At 49.4% G+C, this 12,823-nt stretch overlaps 1 pseudogene; it reads left to right on the top strand.

Moving 5' to 3' along the window:
- Positions 1-679: 679 nt before the first annotated feature.
- On the top strand, positions 680-11,310 carry LOC143973588 (C3a anaphylatoxin chemotactic receptor pseudogene; annotated as a pseudogene).
- The last annotated feature ends 1,513 nt before the right edge of the window (positions 11,311-12,823 follow it).

Genomic DNA, 12,823 nt, shown 5'->3' with positions numbered 1-12,823 from the left:
CGTGCCCAGCAGTGCTGCCTTTCAGTGCCCGGCAGTGCTGCCTTTCAGTGCCACCTATGTGTACCCGTCAGTGCCACATATTGGTGCCCATCAGTGTCACCTTATCAGTGCCCTTCAGTGGAGGCGAAAACGTACTTATTTACAGAGTTTTTTAACAGAAACAAAACAAAAAAAAAATTTTTCAAAAATTTTTTTTTTGTTATTTGTTTAGCAGAAAATAAAACTCCAGCTGTGATTAAATACCACCAAAAGAAAACTCTATTTGTGGGAAGAAAATGATAACATTTTTATTTGGGTACAATGTTGTATGACCGCGCAATTGTCATTCAAAGTGCGACAGCGCTGAAAGCTGAAGGGGTTAAATTGTCACACTTTTTTTGTTTATAGAGCAAAAAATAAAAGCCGCAGATGTGATCAAATACCACCAAAGGAAAGCTCTATTTGGGAAATGGACAAAAAAAATGTATTTGGGTTCAGCGATGCACGACCGCGCAATTGTCAGTTAAAATAGTGCAGTGCTGCATTGCAAAAAATGGCCTGGGTCGGGAGGGGTGTAAACCTTCTGCAGGTCAGGGGGTTACTATCCTGGCTTCTTAAAAACATAATTACATAACCGTGCAGGAAGGAGATTGCATAAAGCATAAAAACCAAGCTGACGTGTAGCCACCAACCCAGAGATCTTCCATAGAGGAGGTGGTGGGGTGCGGGTCGGACGCCTCGTCTGGTACAGGTAAGACCCCCGTCCTGAAGAAGTCATGCTTATAAGTATGGACGGGCGCCGCCACTTCTACTTCTTACCTGCTCTGTGCAGAGAGCACCGCCTTGCTCTATATGCATTCAGTTAGTTAGCTTGCTATATACACTCAGCGGACACTTTATTAGGTACACCTCGTCAGTTGCTTGATAACACAAATTGCTAATCAGCCAATCACACAGCAGTGTACGCGGGTCTGCGAGTGTACGCGGGTCTGCGAGTGCACGAGAGTCTGAGAGAGCACGTCGGTCTGCAAGTGCACGTGGGTCAGCGAGAGCACATGGATCTGCGAGTGCATGAGTCTGCAAGTGCATGTGGGTCTGCGAGTGCACGAGTATGCGAGTGTACGTGAGTCTGAGTGCACGTCAGTCTGAGATAGCACGTGGGTCAGCGAGTGCACGAGTCTGCGAGTGTACGTGAGTCTGCGAGTGCACGTGAGTCTGCGAGTGCACGTAAGTCTGCGAGTGCACGTGGGTCTGCGAGTGCACGTGGGTCTGCGAGTGCACGTGGGTCTGCGAGTGCACGTGGGTCTGTGAGTACCTGTGTATTCTTTTGTTGAGTATTAGTGTCAGGAAGCTAGTTGGTGGGTAATTTGGACAGGGTATGATCCCCAATCCTCATTAAACCCGGCGGGTGTGGAGATGTGACTCGGTGTACATCTTGTGGCATGTATGCCTTCCTTGATCATCCAATCGAGGGCGAATACTGCTGTGCAAAATGTAAGCACATTGGTTGATTGTATATAGCAGCGGCGGCGCGTCCATAAGGGTGCACGGGCGCCGCCCCCTCTCTTCTGCCACCCCTCTAGCACCAATAGATAGATTCATGCATTGCATGAATCTATCTATGGCCGCCGCTGCCACCCCCTATTCAGGCGTCCCTTTTCGTGCGCAGGGCGCCTGAATTACAGCAGTGGGGGGTGGTTCTGAAGCACCTGATTAGAGCCATGGGCTCTAATAGACGTCAAAAAAGGTGACCTGCAAGCGCCATGCTGGGCACCAGGCGTCCTATCATAGCAGAGGACGAGAAGAGAGGATGGGAGAAGACATCGAGGAGCTGTCCCACGAGACAGGTAAGTGCAGACGGCGGGCCGGCGGGGGGCACACTGGCAGAATTTGATGTGGCACGGTGGCTGCGTTTGATGGGGCACAGAGGGAGCAATTGATGGGCATAGTGGCGGCAATTAATGGGCACAGTGGGAGCAATTGATGGGCACAGTGGCTGCATTTTATGGGGCACAGTGGCTGCATTTGATGGCACAGTGGCTGTGTTCAATGGCACATTGGTGGCAATTGATGGGCACAGTGGTTGCGTTTGATAGGCACAGTGGCTGCGTTTGATTGCACAGGGGCGGCAATTGATGGGCACAGTGGCTGCATTTGATGGCACAGTGGCGGCAATTGATGTGCACAGTGGCTGCATTTTATGGGGAACAGTGGCTGCGTTTGATGGGGCACAGTGGCGCCAATTGATTGGCACAGTGGCTGCATTTGATGGCACAGTGGCTGCATTTTATGTGGCACAGTGGCAGAAATTGATGGGCACAGTGGCTGCATTTGATGGCACAGTGGCGGCAATTGATGTGCACAGTGGCTGCATTTGATGGGGCACAGTGGCAGCAATTGAGTGGCACAGTGGCTGCATTTGATGGCACAGTGGCTGCGTTTGATGGGCACAGTGGCTGCATTTGATGGCACAGTGGCGGAAATTGATGTGCACAGTGGCTGCATTTGATGGGGCACAGTGGCAGAAATTGATGGGCACAGTGGCTGCATTTGATGGCACAATGGCTGCATTTGATGGGCACAGTGGCGGCAATTGATGGGCACAGTGGCTGCGTTTGATGGAACAGCGGCTGCATTTGATGGGCACAGTGGTTGCATTTGATGGGCACAGTGGCTGCATTTGATGGGGCACAGTGGCAGAAATTGATGGGCACAGTGGCTGCATTTGATGGCACAATGGCTGCATTTGATGGGCACAGTGGCTGCATTTGATGGGCACAGTGGCGGCAATTGATGGGCACAGTGGCTGCATTTGATGGAACAGCGGCTGCATTTGATGGGCACAGTGGTTGCGTTTGATGGGCACAGTGGCTGCATTTGATGGGCACAGTGACTGCATTTTATGGGGCACAGTGGCTACATTTGATGGGCACAGTGGCTCCTATTGATGGTGCAATTGATGGAGTTTTTTTTTCAGAATTTTTCAGTTTGTTTGCACCCCCCCCCCCAAAGATTTTGAGCACCACCCGCCACTGGTACACATCCTCCAGTCTAGCTCCTCCACATAAGCTGCAATGGATTAGAACCCCATAATAACTTACATATGGATCCCAGAGCCACATGATACCATTATCAATATGGCATAATGGGCGTGTATATGAATATAGAGTTGGAACACGTCTTCTAGTGAGCTGGACACGTTTGGTGGCCGGGGGGTAAGTACCGCTCATCAGGAGCGAGCGGGTGATCGGAACTATAATATAAAGTCTTCCATAAGGACCAAAACCTATTAGGGAGAAACTACAAGACATCCGTTTGGACCAAGCCCTACTAAGCTGTGTGTTGGAGGTGCATTGCAAGGAGCTGGAAGTCCACCGGGGACATCATTCACGGGAACCGTGGGAATGTGATCCGTGACCGCAACCTGAAGCACCATCAGAGGCGGACGGGTGAGGAAAAGGAGGGGGGGGGTTTATATGAAGCTCATGGTAACTAAATGGATAGAATGGTGGATAGTAAAATATTTAATAACACATGGATACATGTTTACATGCATTACATTTCATAGAAATGCACACTTCCAGAGTGCCCATTTCTAAAACCGCAATATCTGGTAGTAACATATTTATTAACATTAATCACATGATAAGATTAAGGAATCCGCCAACATTCATGATTGGATATACACATATTGAAATCTGCACGGTCTATGGTCTTTCCGATCCCGGTCACAATAAAAATTGTATATATGAGCAGATATCTTAATGGGCGTGTAATGGAAGTACACAACATCTGGTAGCTCAACGCGTTTCGCGTCTGTAAGCCGCTCTTCGGGAGCAGACATGTGATGTATCTGCAATGGTAGAGTAAATGAACTAAGTAAACTAGCTTGTATCAAGGGGAGGGTAGATAGAAAACAAGATCGCTTACAGGTGAATGTGCACTTAATGGCATAATGTCAGGGGCCGTGAGCCAACCCGAGGGCATCAGTATCGGGGAGCTGAGGGGGCATGTTCAGCGGCGGCACCCATCACAGACAACGCCCCAGGCAGAACCCGGGCACACCGAGCACTCGTGGTGTGAACATGGGAAGCATCGGTGATGAGTGAGTCAATCAAATGAACCAATATTGGGGCTATGTGAGTGAATGAATAATTAATAGTGGGCAGTGGCGTAACTAGAACCTTCAGGGCCCCCGATGCAAGAAACCATGAAGGGCCCCTCTGAACCCCAGCCAGGGCCCTTCCCTCCGAGTCCGGCGGTGGAACTCCAGGGCGTGGTCACAGGTATAACCTTTGTGAGCCCTGTAGTTCCACCACTGGCATCAGTAGTTTTTTTTATTTTTAGGTGCCCCATTGGGGGACTGTCCCTAGGCAGCATAGTTTCCCCGTCCCCAGAAGAGATGAGGAGAACAGACATCGGACTGAGCGGCAATGCATGGAGCAGGAGAGGGGTACTCTGAGGAGCCGGCCGAGGACACAGGTCATGCGGGGAATGCTCAACTAAAGAGCAGCCAGTGCGATAGTGGAGCATGGAGCTCTGCTAGTCACCCTCCAGCCACCCGTGTGCATGGTGCACTGGTACCCTTAGCTGCCTATGCTGCTGCCGACCATATGTAGAGGGGGCTGCATGGGCCCCCTGCAGCACAGGGCCCAGTTGCGGTCGCGACTGCTGCACCCCCTATAGTTACGCCCCTGATAGTGGGGGTGGACTGGATAGTAAAGATATTTAGTGCAGAAATGAAAACTGATATTGTTGGGACTTATGCCACGTACACACGACCGGACTTTCCGTCAGAATAAACTCTGACGGTCTTTCCCGAACGGACTTCCACTGAAACGGACTTGCCTACACACGATCACACCAAAGTCCATTCGTTTAGAATGTGATGACGTACGACAGGGACTAGAATAAGGAAGTTCAAAGCCAGTAGCCAATAGCTGCCCTTGCGTCGTTTTTTTGGTCCGTCGGGATAGCATAGAGACGAACGGTTTTCCCCGATAGGAATTGATTCCGTTGGAAAGATTTATAACGTGTTCTATTTCTAGGTCCGTCAGAAATTTTGAAGCCCCCCACACACGATCGGAATATCCGATGAAATGATTCAGTCGGACCTTTTCTGCTGGAAAGTCCAGTCGTGTGTACGCAGCGTTATCAGGAGTGGAGGTGGAAGACCATAATAGAAGGTCCCCACCAAGACTCCCAGGTTGCGGGAGAAGGGAAAGTAGGGGGAGGGATGAAAGGAAGGGAATGGCTTGTGAGGGTCTGATAAATACCTGGTGCTTGAAGGGAGGGAAGGAAACCAGGCCAATGTGCAAGAAAGCTCAGAGCAACCCAGACCCCACCAGGGCGGTTGCGTATAAATGCACGCCGCCACAGACCAACCCCCAGCGTCACACACATGAGCATGGCAGGGGGAGGGGGGCACCGACACCTGGGCGGAAATTCGCCCGGCAGTTGGCGCCATCGCAGCCTCACCCAGGTGCTTTGCGCAGTCATGTTGAAACAGGAAGGGGCCGTCCCCAAACTGTTCCCACAAAGTTGGGAGCATGAAATTGTCCAAAATGTCTTGGTATACTGACGCCTTAAGAGTTCCCTTCACTGGAACTAAGGGGCCAAGCCCAACCCCTGAAAAACAACCCCCACACCATAATCCCCCCTCCCCCCCACACCATAATCCCCCCTCCACCAAATGATTTGGACCAGTGCACAAAGCAAGGTCCATAAAGACATGGATGAGCGAGTTTGGGGTGGAGGAACTTCACAGAGTCCTGACCTCAACCCGATAGAACACCTTTGGGATGAATTAGAGTAGAGATTGTGACCCAGGCCTTTTTGTTCCATCAGTGCCTGACCTCATAAATGCCCTTCTAGAAGAACGGTCAAACATCCCCATAGACACCCTCCTAAACCTTGTGGACGGCCTTCCCAGAAGAGTTGAAGCTGTTATAGCTGCAAAGGGCGGAGCCAACTCAATATTGACCCCTACGGACTAAGACTGGGACACCATTAAAGGTCACGTACAAGCATCCCAATACTTTTGATAATATAGTGTATGTGGTGCCTCAGAAGAAGACGCACCTCCTTGACTCTCCATATATATGTATATATGTACAGTATCTCACAAAAATTAGTACACCCCTAAGTGAAAACCCCTAAGCCCAAAGTGTCAATATTTTGTGTGGCCACCATTATTTTCCAGCACTGCCTTAACCCTCCTGGGCATGGAGTCCACCAGAGCTTCACAGTTTGCCGCCGGAGTCTTCTTCTGCTCCTCAAAAATGTCAGGGGTGTACTCACTTATGTGAGATACTGTATATATGATGATGTCATCGATGGGATAAGACCCGGGTCCACCTTAAGCAATCTTGCCTCCCCCTTCCCTCCCCACTTCCCATTTTTACCACTCTACACCTCTTTCCACTTCCCCTCCTCTCCCTTAACTGTATTTGCTTCCTTTTCGTTTACTTATTTTGCATTTTGCTTGGGGGACATGTAAGCAGGTGCAGTCTACTTTCTCCACTGCAGGTGGCACTCTTTTGCTGCAGCACTGTTTTTGGAGAGGGAGTCAAAAGGAACAAAGTTCCTCTATGGTTCCCTGGATCACTGGGCAAGCTATCCTATTGGATGCTGCTGCCCAATGTGACTCGAGCAGCCATCTTGGGTCAGGTAGAGACTATTTAAGGCCCTGGCTCACAGGTTTGGTGCACATTTTGCAAGTTGATAGAGCAGGGACAGTTACCCCGCCTGTTAGGGACAGTACTAGCGGTAAGAGAAAGGTTCTCGTTGAGGAGCGAAAGCATAAGCTCGCAATTCCTTGGACACCATCCAGCTTGGGCACTAGATGGCCAGGCTGCACTCTATACAGATGCTGAATTCCCGCTCTCTGCACATTACTGGCGTCTGTGAGTGCACCGGGTTGGGCAGCTTTCCTACTGGGTTTGTTGTGAACTGTTTTCCATTGCACCTCACTGTCTGAATTATTGCTGCACCCCACCTACACTCACATGATCATTCTTTTTTCACACCGGGATGAACGTTCATCTGAAAACTCATAGTGCCATCCTAATTATGTTATGTAGCACCCCCTAGCTGTGTTGCTAGAGTGCTAGCATTTTTGGTTAGCATAGTTAAATTGTCCGGGCTTGGTTGGCAGCCAAGCCTGGTGTTTTTCTGGGTCAGGGTAATGACTCAGGGAGGACTGAATGACTCACAGGCAGCATCTCTGAGACCTCCCCCTACTTCTAGAAACTTGCAGGAGATTCTTGAAGGATGGGAGTGGAGGTGAGGAGTAGCTGCCTGGAGTATTCTGAAGGCCCTGATGGGTTGGCAGGTAATAGGCCCCCTCAAATACTCCGGGTCAGCCCAGCTGGGGGCAGTGGAGTTTGGGTGGAAGATGGAGATGGAGTGTTAGGCTATTGGTGGCCCTTGAGGGTGCCCCGTAGTCTGGGGAGGTGACCTTGGGCCTGGGCCCGGGTGCAGAAGGGACCCTTTTTACGACACGCATATCTATTGTTGCTGGTGGGGTTCTATTTTTGTATGGGGGTCTGTTGCTGCTAGGTAGGTCTATTGTTGCGGGGGGGGGGGTCTTATGTTGTTGGGGGATCAATTGTCGCTGGCTAGGATCTACTGTTGAGAATGAGGTCCAGGTGCGGACTGACAACTCATGGGGCCCCCAGGCAATCAGAGATTATGGGCCACACAGTATACACAAACACACACACACAGTATACACAGACATGTTTCTATTGGCTGAGAAGATACTGGAGAGGCGGGGCAGCTATAATCTCGGGATTTGTAGACCAAAAGGATGTCGGTAAGGGACATTTCAAAGACAGATGTAAAAAAACACAGATCTTTACATACTGTCCCTGGTTTTACTAAGGCTGGCAACTCTGATGGGGTCTCTTAATGGCCCGGGGCCCTCGGGCAGTGCCCGAGTGGCCGAATGGTCAGTCCGCCCCTGATAAGGTCTATTGTTGCTGGCTGTTGGATGGTCTATTGAGGCTGACTGCTGGGAGATATATTGTTGCTGCTGGAAGTCTATTGTTGCTGGGGGGGGGGGGGGTCTTATGTTGCTGGGGGATCATTTGTCGCTGGCTAGGAGCTACTGTTGAGGATGAAGTCTATTGTTGCTGGTTGTTGGAGGGTCTATTGAGGCTGACTGCTGGGAGATCTGTTGTGGCTGCTGGGGTGGGGTCTATTGTTGTTCACTGTTTTACTATCTTTCTTGTTATCATTAGCACATTCCATAAACATGACTTAGTAGCACAAAATGCTATTTGGTTCTGTATTCTCTAAAAGGGGCGGTACATAGGGGTTGGAACCAAGGGATGGTGCTCAGAGGTAGGTAGCGGGCAGAGACGAGGGGCTGCTCAGAAGGGGGTTCCTGCACTTGTTCTCTGAGAAAGAAAGCCCTGATTATGTGACTTGTTATATCTCCTATGTGTAACACAATAGAAATACGATAATGATCAGACACACCCACTAACTGTGTCAGTTCCTTTACAGGGAAGCAAAATGTCAAATTTCAGCCATGAGACCGAACCAGACGTCTTTTACAGCCATGATCACATGTTCACCATCCTGCTTTTCTCTCTCACCACCCTCGTGGGTGTCCCCGGCAATGCTCTGGTGCTTTGGGTTACCGGAGTGAAGATGGAGCGGACCGTGACCACCATTTTGTTTGGGAACCTTGCTGTGGCCGATATCATGTGCTGCTTGTGTCTTCCATTCAGTGTAGTGCAGTTCTTCTACCCCTCGTGGCTGTACGGTCCTGCCCTCTGCAAGATTTTACCCTTTCTCATTACCCTTAACATGTACACCAGTGTCTTCATCCTGATGGCTATCAGCGTTGACCGTTGGATTCTGGTTGTCCGGCCGGTGTGGGCCCGAAATCACCGAAGAGTGCGCACGGCGTGGATGATATGCTTGGCTATTTGGGTGTTTTCTTCTGCGATGAGTCTGCCTCCCTTCATCTACCGTAGTACCAAAACTTCGGACAACATGACCTTTTGCTCTTCAGAAGATCACAACAAATATGCCGTCACTTTTATACATCTAACCTTTGGGTTTCTGATTCCTCTTATAACCATTTCTGCCTGTTACATCTCTCTGGCTATTAAAGCATACAACATCCGGTTTTTAGATGTAGGTAGAAGATGCACCAAGGTGGCGCTAGGCATTACAGTCGCATTTTTCATCACCTGGGCCCCCTACCACATCGTGGGCGTTGTCTTGCTTTTTGAAGACAATCACGTTGTTGTAATCCTGGACCTTTTCTCTCAGTCTCTGGTCTATTTCAACAGCTGTATCAACCCGATACTCTACGTCTTCATTGGGAAAGATATGAAGAAAAGGGTGAGACAGTCCATCCGTGGGCTCATGGAAAGTGTGTTTCATGAAGACCCATCAACCTTGAGGAGCTCAGATTCCAGAAGGAGCCAGAGTGGGGAGGGCACATGTCTGGAGGGGCTGTAAGAGTGAAGAGATGCCAACCTACGGCAGTAAGGAGTTGGACAAAATGATGGAAACAGCAGGTGAAATAAAGAAATCATCTAACGAATATGGTTGTTGGACCATCTCCGGCATCCAAGACCTGAATTCTCCTGGGAATTGACACATATTAGCCCTTGTGCACACGATCGGAGATTCCGACGGAATGTGTCCGATCGGAGCGTTTTGTCAGATATTCCGACTGTGTGTGGTCTGCATCGGACTGTTTCCGTCGGAATATCCGTCTGACCAAATTTTCCAACTTGCCGGGAATATTTTCCGACAAAATGCTCCGATCGGACATACTCCGATCATGTGTAGAGAATTCCGATCGGACAAAGTGCCACGCATGCTCAGATCAAATTCCTACACCAAAGCTATTGGCTACTAGCCTGAACGTAGTCCCGTCGTAACGAAATAACGTCATCACGTTCTGAACGATTGGATTTTTCCAAAATCCGTCGCACAAAATCCAACGGACAAAATCCGACGGATTTGGTTGTTGGAATCTCCGATCGTGTGTACAAGGGCTAAGTCTTGGATGGTGGATAATTGAAACAAATACCACTCTTCATGCAAAATTGCTTGGAATTGTGACAGAAAACCAAGGCAGAACCTTGTTCTCCAAAACTGACCATAGTGGCTCTATGACATTGAGGTTCCGGCGACCAGGGAAGGTGCGAGACTTTGCCTACATGCTCGTCCAAATCACGATTTGACAAAACCAGCTGTGTGAATCTGAGTATTAGAACCGGTGTAACCACATATTGGGCGAGCCATCGCAGTTTTCTACGGAAGTGAAGTTCCGTCGCCGCCATCTTGCTACACCCCACACTCGTCCCCAGTATGCCCCTGTACACACGGTTGGAGATTCTGCCAACCAAATCTGTCGGATTTTGCCGGTCGGATTTAGTCCGACGGATTGTGTCCGAAACTGTTGCATACACACGGTCGGGCCAAGTTGGCGAAAAATCCGATCGCTCAGAACGTGATGACGTAATTTAGTTACGACGGGACTACATTCAGGCTAGTAGCCAATAGCTTTGATGTAGGAATTTGATCTGAGCATGCGTGGCACTTGGTCCGATCAAAATGCTATACACATGATCGGATTAGGTCCGACCTGCCCAGTTGGTCAGGAAATATTTCCAACATGTTGGAAAATTGGGTCGGACGGAGATTCGGACGGAATCAGTCCGATGCATACCACACACAGTCGGATTATCTGACGACACGGTCCGATAAGATGCATTCCGACAGATTCTCCGACCGTGTGTACAGGGCTTTAGGATACACTAATGCCGCGTACACACGATCGGAATTCCGGCCAGAAAAAGAACGATGAGAGCTGTTCATCAGAAAATGCGACCATGTGTGGGCTCCGTAGGAATTTAGCTGTCCGAATTTCCACCAGCCAAAAATCGATAGCATGTTCTCAATTTTCCAGACGGAAAAACTTTCTATCGGTAATTCCGATCGTGTGTGTATGCAATTCCGACACGCCAAAAATCACGCATGCTCAGATTCAACTACGAGACGGAAGCTATTGGCTACTGACTATTGAACTTCCTTTTTCTAGTCACGTCGTACGTGTTGTACGTCACCGCGTTATAAACGATCGGAATTTGATGTGACCGTGTGTAGGCAAGACAGCTTGAGCCGAATTCCAAAGAATTACCGCTCTAAGGTAATGACTTCTCCCAAAACAGCTGTCTCCACAATCCCACAGGGTGCTGGCTCTGTTTGCAACAGGAACTGAAGTAGAAAAGATGTAGCTGGATAGCCGCACTCCGAATTATTCAACTTTATTTCAAAAATGTAATTAAAATCATAGCATCTAGGCTGGTAAACATAGTCATGGCTAAGCACCGTGTTCGGTGTGAAACATGTCAGCGGCTGTGCAGTTAGTCTGTCTACCAGCCTAGATGCTATGATTTTAATTACATTTTTGAAATAAAGTTGAATAATTCGGAGTGCGGCTATCCAGCTACATCTTTTCTACTTGAGCCGAATTCCGTCGGGAAAACCATCAGAGCTTTTTCCAACGAGAATTCCAATCGTGTGTACGCGGCATTAGAAGGGGGAAAGCGGACATGTATATCACTATAGAAACTCACTTTACTGTTATAAATACATCTAAAATGCAAAACTGCGGTGGGTGTAACAACATGTCCGCTTTCCCCCTTCTAATGCCGCGTACACACGATCGGTCTATCCGGCGGACTTTGCAGCTGAGGTCTGCCGGACTTTCAAAGGAACGGACTTGGCCACACTCGATCACTCTAAAAGTCAGACGGATTCCAACGTGATGACGTAGAATAAGGAAGTTCATAGCAAGTAGCCAATAGCTGCCCTAGGGTCGGTTTTAGTCCGCCGGACCAGCACACAGACGAACGGATTGTCCGCTAGAAAGCCGAGTCCGGCGGACAATTTTGAAGCCAGTCTTATTTCTAACTCCGCCGGACTTTTGGGAAGAAAAAGTCTGCTGGAGCCCACACACAATCGAATTGTCCAGCAAACTCTGGTCTGCCAGATAGTCCTATCATGTGTATGCAGCATTAGTGTATCCTTACTGTGGACGAGTGTGTGGTGTAGCAAGATGGAGGCGACGGAATGTCGCTTCTGTAGCAAACTGCGATGGGTCGCCGAATATGTCGTTACACCGGTTCGCACTGAAGCAGCACGACTGGCAGCGCGACTGCCTCAGGCGACCTGCACGCGAAAGCAGCGCGGCGACTTGCAACTACTTCTGTATAGAAGTCAATGCAAGTCGCCTCAAGTCGCCCTCAAAGTAGGGCAGGAACCTTTTTCTAAGTTGGAGCGACTTGAGTCGCTCCCATTAGAACGGTTCCATTGTACTTGAGTCGCTCCTATTAGAGCGGTTCCATTGTACTTGAGTCGCTCCTATTAGAACGGTTCCATTGTACTTGAGTCACTCCTATTAGAACGGTTCCATTCTACTTGAGTCACTCCTATTAGAACGGTTCCATTGTACTTGAGTCAGGCCGCGTACACACGCGGGGACTGTTCGGCCAACTTTGTCCGCTGAACAGTGTTTCGGCGGACAGTCCGCCCGTGTGTGGGCGTTCAGCGGACAGTTTCAGCGAACAGTCCGCTGAACAAGGTTTTTCGGAATTTCCGAAAAACTGTCCGCTGAAACCTTGTTTCAGCGAACAGTTCCCTCGTGTGTAGGCTTGTTCGACAAACTAAGTTCCGCGCATGCTCAAAAAGGATTTACACGTCGAAAGTTATAATGCAGTGTATAGGACGTCGTATTTTTCGTCCCGTCGTACGTGCCGTTCACGTCATCGCGCACGGTTTCAGCAAACTGTTCGTACGTCATGTGTGG

The sequence above is a fragment of the Lithobates pipiens genome, unplaced genomic scaffold, assembly GCF_037356315.1.
Source record: "Lithobates pipiens isolate NorthernLeopardFrog02 unplaced genomic scaffold, aLitPip1_a1.2 Scaffold_84, whole genome shotgun sequence".
NCBI lineage: Eukaryota > Metazoa > Chordata > Amphibia > Anura > Ranidae > Lithobates > Lithobates pipiens.
Note: the sequence above shows the minus strand (reverse complement) of the source record. Positions and strands in the feature narration are given on the sequence as shown.